The sequence below is a fragment of the Apodemus sylvaticus genome, chromosome 11 (genome assembly GCF_947179515.1).
Source record: "Apodemus sylvaticus chromosome 11, mApoSyl1.1, whole genome shotgun sequence".
Classification (NCBI taxonomy): domain Eukaryota; kingdom Metazoa; phylum Chordata; class Mammalia; order Rodentia; family Muridae; genus Apodemus; species Apodemus sylvaticus.
This window is the reverse complement of record NC_067482.1, coordinates 6,009,997-6,022,486: the sequence shown is the minus strand read 5'-3', so window position 1 is coordinate 6,022,486 and position 12,490 is coordinate 6,009,997. Positions and strand designations below refer to the sequence as shown.

Genomic DNA, 12,490 nt, shown 5'->3' with positions numbered 1-12,490 from the left:
GTTTTAATGCAGGCCACAGGCACCAGGACCTTTGTAGACCTAAGACACTTAGGACACTCAGGCAGCTAGCACTGTAGCTTCCGGGCCTGTGCAGTCTTTGACAACAGCTGGCACTACCGCTCCTAAGCAAGGTCGCCGGAGCCTCCTCGGTTCTGTAAGCTCCCAGGTCTCCAGGGTCTGAGACTCGCTGGTCTGCAGTTTTCCCTCTCCGGATCAGTCTTCCTCCTTTCTCAGTTTTTGGTCTCTACCATCTCTTGCCTCTCCGTGTCCGTACTCCTCCCCGCTGTCCTGCGGCATCTCATTGCTGTGACCGCCATAACGGCTGTTCCTGGTGCCAGGGCAGCAGCCGCCCTTGCCCTACTCACCCTACTTCGCTTCAGCTCTGTGCTGGTCTTGTGCCTCTGCCTCTCCCATGGCTGTCAAAGCCACTGGCTGCTTCCTGGTTGAGCTGTTTAGCCGTGTGCCACTCTTGATGGGCTGCCTCTGCCGCTGTGGAAGCCGTAGGCCTCTCCTGCACAGCCCCGCCATCTTCTGGCTCCGCCACTGTGTGGCTCAGCTGCAGCCACACACCATCACTTCTGCAACTGTTCCACACGCCCCACCATCTCCCTTTCTGAGCATTACCAGCTCAGTTCACTCTGCAAATGATGGGTATACATAAACAACAACAATAACAACAACAACAACAAAAGAGGGCTTGAGAGATGGCTCAGCATTTGAGAGCACCAATTGTTCCAGAGGTCCTGAGTTCAATTCCCTCCAACCACATGGTGGCTCACAACCATCTGTAATGGGATCTGATGCCCTCTTCTGGTGTGTCTGAAGACAGCAAAAGTGTGCTTACATATAATAAACAAACAAACAAACAAATAAATAAATCTTAACACAAAACAAACAAAAACAACAACAAAAGTACACTGGGGAGACTCTTTTAATTGAACATGATCTCTGAAGACCAGCGAAGGCAAACAGGAAGGTATTTCCACTCAGTTCACTATATAAGTTTAATAACCTGCTTTATGGAACCAGAACCTGCTTTATTGCACCAATCATTTCAGACCTTCAGGCAAATGACCAGTTGTGCTTCTATCAGCTTTGGCTGTCCCTTATGTGCCATCTCCCTCTCAGGTCACCAGTGGAAGGGCTCCCTCTCTGGCCCAGAAACAGTTGCAGGGAAGGCCTGCAGTAAGTTTTTAAACAGAGTTGCTGGAGTTGCCTCTTAGGCAGCCAAGCTGTGCTGCAGCTGCAAGTGGCTTCAATTGTTGTATAAATTCCTCAGAGGTCCCACAGGACAGTCAAGGTGACAGAAAGACTCCAGCTGCTGTCCTTTCTGCTCAGGGAAAAGGAGTCTGGCAGCTACCAGTTAAGGTGACCAACCATCCCATTCCAAACATTTTTGTTTATACAGAAACAGACTTCAGGAGTGGTGCCTACAGAGGAACTTCTTCCTCATATCAATCCTGAGTTCTAGCCATGTTCAATGTTCCACATCTGGCCTGCACTCCAGGGGAAATGCACCTCAGATTTGTCTCAGGAAGGTAAAAGTTAGGAAAATATATTCTTGAATCTGCCTAAAGAACTTAAATGTAAGCTGGGCGGTGGTGGTGCATGCCTGTAATCCCAGCAACTCTGGTAGGCAGAGGCAGGCGGATTTCTGAGTTCAAGGCCAGCCTGGTTTACAGAGTGAGTTCCAGGACAGCCAGGGCTATACAGAGAAACTGTTTCAAAAAAAAAAAAACAAAAAACAAAAAACAAACAAACAAACAAACAAACAAACAACAAAAAAAAAAACCCAAAAAAGAACTTACTATAACTTGGGACTTACAAAGGTTGTATACTAAGGGCTGGGGAGATGGCCCAGTAGGAAAAGGGCCTGAACATGAGACCCCAAGTTTGATACCCAACAGCTGCATAAAATCCTGCATGTGTGATGAGGGAGCCAATGCATGTGGATCCCTGAGGCCTCCCCACAGCCAGCCTAGCTGAGCCCCCCAACTGCAGGCCTCAGCGAGACACTGTCTTCAACAGACAAGGGGAACATCTGAGACCAACATGAAAGGTAGACCTCTGTCCTCCACAAGCACACATACAAGCACATAATGCACATATGCACATGCAGATGCACACACCAGAACCTGCACAATGCGTGGCCTGTGCAGCAGTGTTTGGTAACAATATTATTGAACCCAAGCTCCAGAACTTAAAAACAGAATTGTTTTAACTACATCTAAGATTCCTGCCCCATAAAAAGTGAGAACAGAGGGACTCCCCCTCTCATAGTACAAGTAGCTGATTTAAAAGGAAAAGGCAGCAGGAAATGGGAGAAAGGGCCCTGCGGAAGTCTGTCTCCAAACACCCTGAAACATCACAGTAACAAGACGCAGCTGAAGCCTCCTGCTTTCCCTCTGCCCCTCCACAGGCCAGTGTCCACCAACAAATCTTGAAGGGCTGAACACAAAGTACTCAAAAGAACTAGACGGGTTCTGATGAACTGATGTAGACGTGGTGCCACAAACCGATGTTTTTAGCATGCAAATGAATGTCTAATGAATTACAGAGAACGACAGAGGGCACCGTGCTCAAATGATAACCCACCTGCTCTACCTCCTCCTTTACTTCCACCGTCCGGCGTGTACTGCCAATGTGAAGGGCTACTCCACAGGACACACGCTAACTACAGACCGCTGGCAGCAAGCAGCAATTCTATTTCCTAGCACACATTAGCGAGCAAAGTGTTGAGAAGAGCTCCTGATGAGAGTCGAAGTTGTACGTTTATAATCCCAGAACTCAGAGGCTGAGCCTAAGCCACACAATGAATCGCAGGCCACCCTCAGCTATGAGACACTGTCTTTTATCTTATGTGATTGATTGATTGATTGATTGATCTATCTGCCTGCATGCATTCATGTGCACCATGGGCTTGTCTCCCCAGTGCCAGGTCAGAAGAGGGTGTTGGGATGCCCGGAACTGGAGTTAGGATGGTTGGGAGCCCCCACGTGGGCACTGGGGATTGCACTCAGGTACTCTGCAAGGAATGAAATTCCAAATGGCGCTGTGACTGAAGCACTGCCTAACTTGCAATAGGACGGGGATGCAGCTCCACCCGAGAGCGCGCCCAGCACGCTCAGGCCTTGCGCTTAGTCCCAGCACTGCAGCAGAGTAAGGCAGGACTGGCCCTACACTGTCACTGCTGTTACATCCACTACAGGTAGCAACAGCCCTAATTGTACAGTGTTTGAAAAAACTTCAGTTTGTGCTATTTACAATTCGGTTGGGTGAAGATTTGAGGTGCTACAAAGGCAGAAAAGAAATGTATCAGCTTTTGGCTAATTAAGGAATTAGACCTGTAAGCTGGTAATGCATGTGCACGGTTACCGCTTCAAATGCTTGTGAGGAGGGCGAGACTGTCTTTGTGTAGAACCAAACCTGACTACCCACGTCACACTCTGCACAGAACCCCTGCTGTTTAACACTCCACACACACTGTTCTCAAGCTGTCCACTTTCTGACATGCCCTTACTTTTTTTTTTTTTTTTTTGGATTTGGTTTTTTCGAGACAGGGTTTCTCTGTGTAGCCCTGGCTGTCCTGGAACTCACTCTGTAGACCAGGCTGGCCTCGAACTCAGAAATCCGCCTGCCTCTGCTTCCCAGAGTGCTGGGATTACAGGCGTGCACCACCTCCGCCCGGCTCCCTTACTTGTTTTTAAGACTCAAGCTTTCTCCAACCTGTGATGGAAATATCAGGAGGCCAAGGAGAGCAGCCACACGTTTAAGACAGCTTGAATTACACAGTCAGTTCCATGACAACAGGGGCTACAGTGTGAGATCCCACTTCAAAAACAAAACAAAACAAACCCAGAGAACCAAACATACTTTAAAAATCAAGGCTGGAGCCCTGGTCCAGGAGTTAAGAGCATATACAGTGTCCAGAGGATTTGGGCACCCACCACAGGCAGCTCACAACCTCAACTGCAGCTCCAGGGAGGTCCAACTCCTCTGCACTGACAGACAGACAGACAGTCTCTCTCTCTCTCTCTCTCTCTCTCTCTCTCACACACACACACACACACACACACAGAATAAAAGTAAATCTTAATGAAAACATTCTCATCTTCACTCTCTCCTGCTTGGCTGGTCTGGGCAAACTACTTCTGTGTGTCTCTCACAATCTAATTTATCTCTTCTCTGCATTCATCACAGAGCAGATTATGTTACATACCACGTTTGGGCAAATCTAAATAATTTAAATTATTAGCTAGTAGCTAATTATTTTCTAGTAGCTGTGAAAAATTACCAATAAACAACACAAAAAAGACAAGGGCTATTTATGTTGGCTGATGGCTTCAGAAGCATTTGGATATATTAGATGTTATTATCACTTTGATAACAATGTTTTTACATGTTCTATAAACAGAATCATTACCATAATAAATACTCTATATGATAGTTCTGTTCAGGAGTTAATTTTATTAAGAAAGCATTCAAAGGATGCTTCATGGAAACACTTCCTCGCTTGAACTGGACCCTCTCGTTTATTACAGCCAGGATGGTTAGAAACTCTAGTACACGGAACTGTCAGGCCATGGATTTTATCTAACTATGTATATTTCATGCGTGAACCATGCTTTTCCAGAGAAAACCTACATTGCTTGTTCCTTTTGAGAATAGCGTAAGGCTGTAAGGCTAGCACATACTTGCTATTTGAATATAAAGCCAAGCAAAAAATAAATCTGTCAGACTTTGTTGCCAAGGATCAAAGGATAGGATATTTCCCACTAATCATCTAGGGGGCGGGAGGGAGCCAAAACGGAATGGCTTAAATTCAGTTCTAATGAACTATGTATCATTTAGAGTAAGCAGGCCTAAACTAGTCCCAGTGACTAAAAGCTTCTGGATCCTGAAGTCTTGCTCCCTCAGCACCGTGGGGAGGTGGCAACTTTAGGGGTGGGGGATGAGGAGGAACTCTTAGAGCACTGGCTCTTGCCCTTCCTAACGATGCGTCCCTTTAATACATACAGTTCCTCATGTGGTGATCACCCATCGTCACAAAATTATGTTTGTTGCTACTTCATAACTGTAATTTTGCTGTTATGAATTATAATGTAAATAGGTTTTCCCTGTGAAAGGGTCATTCAACCCCCAAAAGGGGTCAAAACACACGGGTTGAGAACCACTGTCTTAGAGCAGCAGAGGCCTGCTCCCAGAGGGGCTGTGGCAGGCTGGGCTCCCTCTTTGTTGTGCCCTGGACAAGCTCCCACCATGATCTTCTACCTCACCACCGGTCCAAAGCAATGAGCCAACTACACTAATGACCCAGAACCTCCGAAACGGGAGCCCAACTCGGCCTTTTCTTTTTATGACCTACCATCACAATTCTGTTATTTAGAAACCTGAATAACATGTGGCCACCAAGAACACAAGAGTCTGAAAGCTTTTTAATTTTTACAGCATGTACACGCAAACTGAATTTAGTTTGAACACACACACAATAAAACAAACATACTGATGTCACACAGCCGTCTTATGGGTTTATAACCACATGCTAACAGTCAATCCGTCAGTCAGTCATCATAGGTTGTAATGAGGATTCTAAGGATGCAAAACTGAACAGAAAATGCAGACTCTGTGATTGGTAATGGTGTAAGCAACATAAGCTTAAAGATGGAGTCTTTAGAAGTCTCTATGGTAAACCGGTTCCTAGAAGAGCACGTTCATATCCACTTACTAATCAGCTATAAGATATGTGATCTTTTCTTTTCATTTTCATGTCATTTATAAAAACACCATCCTACAGACTAGTCTCTGAGCACAAAGACTTTGAGAAGCTCTAATTCCTGTTGCTCAAGGAGAAAGACTCTGCTTAGGCTTTACCACTAAGACATACGCAAGAGCGTCTGACTCAGTCACCCATCACTCATGTTAAAGGAACACTTAATGCCTGCACCTGATCCTCTGGTCTAGATGGACCCAGAGAAACAAATGACTCAGGAAAAAACTGTTGCAAAAGAACCAGAGTCAAGCATGGTAGCATGGTCTTAACACTCTTGGGCCTAAGAGGCTATGCCGGGAAAATTACCAGTTCAAGGTCAGCATTTGCTATACAGCAAGTTCCAGGTCTGGGCTACATAGAGACACCCTGACTCAAAAGAGAAGTCAGATTCTAATTGTGAAGAAAGTTTCAGACTATCTCAACCAATCTATCTCATATTTTCCTTTTCAAAAATGCTGGTCCCATACCTCAGGAGGCAGAGCCAGGCAGATTTCTCTGAGTCTGAGTGGCCTACAAAAAAAATGGGTTTCAGGCTAGCCAGAGCTAGACAGTGAGAGCCTCAAAACCACTCCTCTCAAAGTATGCAAAAGTAATCTTATTTAAAGACTAAAGTAAACCCCAATGAATGATCAAGACAAGCTATTGCTACTGAGGAGCTGGATCATCCACCCCAGGTCTAAGGACACTCATTGCATTAAAAACTTGCAAACTACACAAGCACACAAGCTCAACTTTAAAACTTAAAAAAAAAATGTGATTTATACAATTGCCGATTTGGATTCACATAATAAACAGATTCCAAAAGCTGTTTACTAAAGAATATGAAGTGGAATTTCCAACCAGGCCACAGGGACTGTGAGCATGGGTCCTACGAGGCATATTCCCAAAGCACTTCAAAGTAATTCTAAAAAAGGAGAGTGACTTAAATGTTGTTGTTCCAGCTGGCTTTGTCAGCGGCTTTGTAACTCTCAGGTCCTGTGCTTGGAGACCACACCCTTGCTGATAGGATAGTGGTGAGGTGGTATTCCCAGGGTGCCTTGAGTTCTGCTTTATAAATGTTGCTCATTTATAAAGTAACAGGTTTGGTCTAGCTTGGGAGCCAGTGATCTTTGGGGTATAATGACCAGACAGGAAACATTTTGGGCTCGTGGGCTACAGGTTCACTGTGGACAGCACAGTCATGAAGGAGCACATGTGCTCTGGCACGCCCACAGTCACAGACGCAGGCAGCAAGCGACCTCTAGTCTAGTCTGTAGGTAACAGTCTGACCCTGGGCTTAAGTCAGTTTGTTTCTGGATATACCTACCACAGCGTTACAGAAAGCTGTTGCCTCCTATCTTTTGGAGAAATATGTTAGCCATGCTGAACACGAGGCATGTAAACTAGTGGCTCACAGCAGGGCCTTGGGAGAGGCACAGTCTGAGAGTCTATTGGCTGTGGAGCCTTGGGCAAGTCGCACAGAGTCACTCAACCTGATGCCTTCCTTTCAGACGGTTGGGAAACTTTAATGAAGTGATACAATATAAAGTATTTAGCTTTGGATTTAGTATACACAAAACAGCTGAGAAATGAATGTTTTTAACTGTGATTAAGTTTGGGGGAAGGAATACAACTCTCCAATTAATAATTTTTTATAGCAGAGAAATAAAACATGCTTTATTGACATTTTGGGTGCAAATACTGAGAACCCTCCACAGACAAGGTCTACTTTTATTACCCTGCTGTCCATCTTTTTCTTACAGACACACACAGACATGCACATGCACAAAGTGCTATCATGACTGAAACACACATATACATATACATTCATTTCAATGACACCTAAAGAGAAACTACTTTTTAACTGTAGTGGACAGAGGCTCAGAGAGTAAGAAAGCCCACCCAGCACCACAGAGGTGAAAGACAGGAGTGCCCAGGGGTCAGTGAGTAAGCCTGCCTGCAAAGCCCAAGTCTTATGACTATCCAAATACGGCCCTGGTTCTAACTCTGTGGCGGTGCCTCTGTGTGTCTTAATGAGCACAGTATCAATAATATTCTCCCCATACGACAAACACTCGCCAACTTCTTAGAGCTCCAAAGCAGGAGAGCACCCACAAAAATCACTGATCTTAAAATAGTAGTATTCCAGCCGGGCAGTGGTGGCGCATGCCTGTAATCCCAGCACTTGGGAGGCAGAGGCAGGTGAATTTCTGAGTTTGAGGCCAGCCTGGTCTACAGAGGGAGTTCCAGGACAGCCAGGGCTATACAGAGAAACCCTGTCTCGGGGGTGCGGGGGAAGGGGGGGAATAGTAATATTCCTATCAGGATTTTTTTTTATATACACAGATAATTTAACTCAAACTCTCACAACTGAAGTAAATAATTCTTTATTAGAATGAAGCGGTGGGGTGACCTCATATACAAGAAGCTCCCCACAAGCACAGCCACTGCCCTCTCGGGTGGCATTTGCTCTCGGATTCTGTTTATGAAAAACCATCCGGAGAGTCACAGTTTTCTGGTCATTGCTCCACCAGTCCCCGAGTGTTACAGGATCATGAACCTTCGGCTTTGTAAAGCACTCAGATTTCCGATAAATCTGCCCATATCAAAAGGAGGAAAGCTCAAGAAAAACGATGCTAGCCTGTGGAGAGCACCGTGCGTAAGTCTGACCAGCATCAGTCCCCTACCCCCACTCTCCATGCACTGCTTCTCACGGTAAAGCCTTGCAAAGCCCAGCGCTCTGTCTACCCCGGGAAGGGGGACATTTAGATGTAGTAGCTTCTAAACTCTACTATAAGGTTAAATTCAAACTTAGAAATATACTAATGCTAGAATTCCCAAGATTAAATTAAACTCTAATAAACTAAAACCATAATTCCAATCTAGTACTAGATCTATGTAAGATCCAGTTACATTCTCTGTAAATCAATCCTACATCGTATGTTCTTTCCAAACTAACAATCCTAAGTGTTAAGGTAGTCATCAATCAGGATTTAATAAAACTTTACTCTTTTCTGATGCAAAATATTATATAATTACAAGTATTCCACATAAATATCTACTGTGAAGAGTAAAAAAAAATTCTTAGCATTTAGTATTCTACAAGAATGTCCAAATTTTAAATCAAGTTATCTTTTAGCATTTAAGATAACATTCCAATGTGCTGGGCTGTGATACAGTACTGGATCATCTACTCTAATGCCCATCTAAGGTGGCAGACAAGGTAGGGACAGTCTCTTACTGATAGTGATGGTTGACCAGGCCTTGCCTCCAGCACTCCATCACCAACACCACCTTCCACTCTGGGGAGAACCCCATCTGCTTCAAACATCCCATTTTATCTTCTCTACCACCTCACTCCCATTTTTAAAAAAATATCTGCAAGTTTTCTAGGAAAGAAAGCTTGTAGACAGTTAAAGCCGGTGGTTCCTGGAATCAATCAATCAATCTCTCTCTCTCTCTCTCTCTCTCTGTGTGTGTGTGTGTGTGTGTGTGTGTGTGTGTGACATAGCTTGACAGCACACGGTTTGTCTACCCAAAGCCCCAAATTCAACACTCAACACTGTCACCAACTACAGTCACTTTATGAGGTTGTAAATACCTGTAATCCCAGAGACTTGGGAAGCTGAGGCAGGAGGATGTGAAGTTTAGGACCATCCCAGGATACACAGCAATATGCTGTCTCAAAACAACAGAAAAGAACCTTTGAGAGGAAGAGGACCTGGGACCCCTTTGAGTGAGTATCTGTTGAATCGGGTCTAGTCTCCAGCAAACACAAGACAGACACAGAATTCTTAGATTCCTGAAAGATTAGAGTTCAGAGTCAGGGGAGAAAAGTTCCCAAGGTGTCGCCCGTCCTTCATAATTCTAACTCTAGTTTGCAGGGACCAATTAAATAAATCATAAGCAAATAATAAGGCAGAGACATAGTCAAGTAATAATACTTGTGTACAACCAGCCCCTCAGCAACAAAATCAAGGCAACAATGTTTCCACAGCACTGGTCACCGGAAGAGTATGCCGTGTAAAATGCCCCCCCCCCACACACACACAATAACAACTAATCCTCACAATTCCGGGAAGACAGAGGCAGCCGGTATTTTTATCCCTCTTCCCCAGCTAAGGAAACAGGTTCAGATAACAACTTGCCATGATTAAACAGCCAATGAGTGGAGAGCAGAAATTTTAACCCAAGAACTAATTGCAGACGTGAGCTCAGTCCACCATTATACCTCCCCAGAGCACAGCAACAGGCTGGCTGACCACACAGGAGATGTTGGCCGTGGAAGCAGTAAACAGTAATTAGTGTATTTTAATTAGTCAACTGAGTTTGATCTCCAGCACTGCAAAAATGTTTTTTAATTAAAAGATTTGAATGTTCAATTTCCTCTTGCTTCATTACTTAATATAAAACTTTTTCCAGAGAAAGATACAATTATACTAAACAGCCTACCACTGAAAAGCATGATTTTTGGTTTTTATGAAACATTTGTTCCTGCTCATGTCTTTATATACAAAAATAAATTATTTGTTGAAAATTCAAATGTAAGAAATGGAAGGCTCAAGCCAGGTGGTGGTGGCACAAGCCAGTGCTGATTGGGTGGTAGAGGCAGGGGGATCTGACTTGAGTTCATGGCCAGCCTGGTCTATAAAGCTAGCTAGTTCTAGGTCAGTCAAGGCTATACAGAAATCACCTGTCTCGAAAACCTGAAAGAAAAGGAGGGAGGAAGGCAAGGAGGGAAAGTTTAAATTCCCATTTTTGGCCTTTTGTTTAGATTTTGCTGCTGTTATTTTGAGACACATCTCACAAGACCCAGGCAGGCCTCAAACTCAGTGTAGCTGAAGAAGACGACTCTGGACTTCTGGCTCTCCTGTCTCCCCCGTACTGGGATCACAAGTACACACCGCCACATCCAGTTTGTGCAGGGCTGGACATGAAACCCAGGTTAGGCAAGCGCTCTGTCAACTGAGTTACTGCCACAACTCCGAGTGCTATTTGACCCCTAATGTAAAGGACAGACATCCGGGAGATGATGAAACATCTGTGTAGGTTCTGATCACACGAGGTACAACAGGGAAGTTGGGTTTCTATAGGAATGGTGAAATTATACACTCTGCTTAAGTTATTCACTGCGATTTCAAATTAGGACTTGGAATTTATTAAAGAATGTATAATGTTACAAATTAATAGCAGTAACAATTACCAAATGCTAAAAAAATAGTTTTAAGTGTAAAAATTCGGACTGCGGAAAGTACTCAGTGGTGGAATGTACTCAGTGGTCGTGTGTTCTCCCGGCATGCACAAGGCCCTGGGGGTGGGGTAGGGTGGGGGAAGGGGTAGAAAATATAAGAATGAATATAAATCCACGTGCATACAGCTGAACACAGCATCTTGTGACTTCTTTTTATACTTGTGTCCCTACTATTTGGTATTTTCAAGGCAACATGACTAAAGTTTTAAGTAGGTCAGTCAGTTTGACTGACAAACCAAAAAATAGGTGCCAGGAGAAAGCAGGCAGAAAAGCAAAGGCGAATGGCAAAGCTACCTGCTCGCAGTTCACTGGCTCTGGTAGCACTCGCAGAGGGTCTCTGCTCAGCTAAACGTACCCCAACCCGCCTCTTAGCAGCCAGGGCTCAGGGAAGGTGGAAAAACAAGACTGAAAACTATTAACTTATGTAAGAGAAAAAAAAAAAAAAACACCATTAAGAAAAAAACAAACCACGTGCACCTGGCAGGTTAATTACTGTGGCAACCCAGGTTCTAAGTAAGACCTATTGCCCAAAGTATCTGCCTACGCTATTACCTTAAGGTAAGAAACAAAAAAATATAAAGGTAGGCAATTAAAGCAGGTTAACAGGAATATTTAAAAGTGCAAGGATCTCCACGAAATGCATGATAATAAATACTGCCTGGAGGAAGAAGAAGGTAACAAGCGTCCCAAACCGTAACATCAGGGCCGTGCAAGCCCGGGAGACGGCTGGGAACCCCAAACTGTGTCCACAAATCGGACACCCTCCCTGGAGAAAGCCACGAGCTCAGCCTGGAGCGGCGCCGCCCGGCCGGGTACGGATTTTGCAGGAGCCCCGCGAGCCCCGCGAGGGGACACCCCTGCAGTCGCCCGCCCCGGACCCCGGAGCACCTGCGCCGCCGCTCGGGGCAAGCGCGGCCCGCGAGGCCCTCCGGGATCCCTTCGGTTCCCCGAGGGATGGCGCCGGCGCCGCCGGGCAGCTCCTCACCGACGGGAGCGCGGGTGGCCGCTCCAGGCTGAGTCCCGCGCGCGGGACGACGCAGCGGTTACCTCTGTCCGCGGCCGCCGCGCAGGCCAAGCCGCCACACCCGCTCCGCGCCGGCGCCGCGCCAGCCCCGCTCGGACACCCCGCGGACGCGCTCACCGGCCCGCCCGCTCGCTCGTGCCCGACTCGGCCGAGCGCTCTTGAGCGCCGTGGGGGCGGGGCGGCGAGGCACGCGCGTGTTGCGCGCGGCCCTCTGGGAAATGTAGTTTTCGGTTACCTCCTTGAAGAGCGCGCCCGCGGGCACGCGCCCTAATCCTGCGGAGCTTCCCTTCTGGCCCTCCCCGTATCCATCACCTGCGCAGGGAATATCCCAGGTTTTATATCTATCAGTTTTACCTCATGCTTATGCAAAATGTATGCAAAACAAGGAAGTAATTGAACTAAGTGCCAAGGGTTAAACACAATTACTAGTAATAACTGGTGAGATAAGAAAAATCCTCAGTAAAGT

The 12,490-nt window shown here is 45.8% G+C and overlaps 1 protein-coding gene across 3 annotated transcripts in view; it reads right to left on the bottom strand.

Annotated features, from left to right (window-relative positions):
* Klhl8 (kelch like family member 8) overlaps positions 1 to 12,187 on the bottom strand; it is a 52,381-nt gene extending 40,194 nt beyond the window's left edge. For 2 of the 3 annotated variants that reach the window (XR_007980211.1, XM_052198899.1), the window contains exon 1: positions 12,048 to 12,187. The gene's annotated coding sequence lies outside the window, so the exon portion shown is untranslated. The other variant, XM_052198900.1, reaches the window with a different exon arrangement.
* Between the last annotated feature and the right edge of the window lie 303 nt (positions 12,188 to 12,490).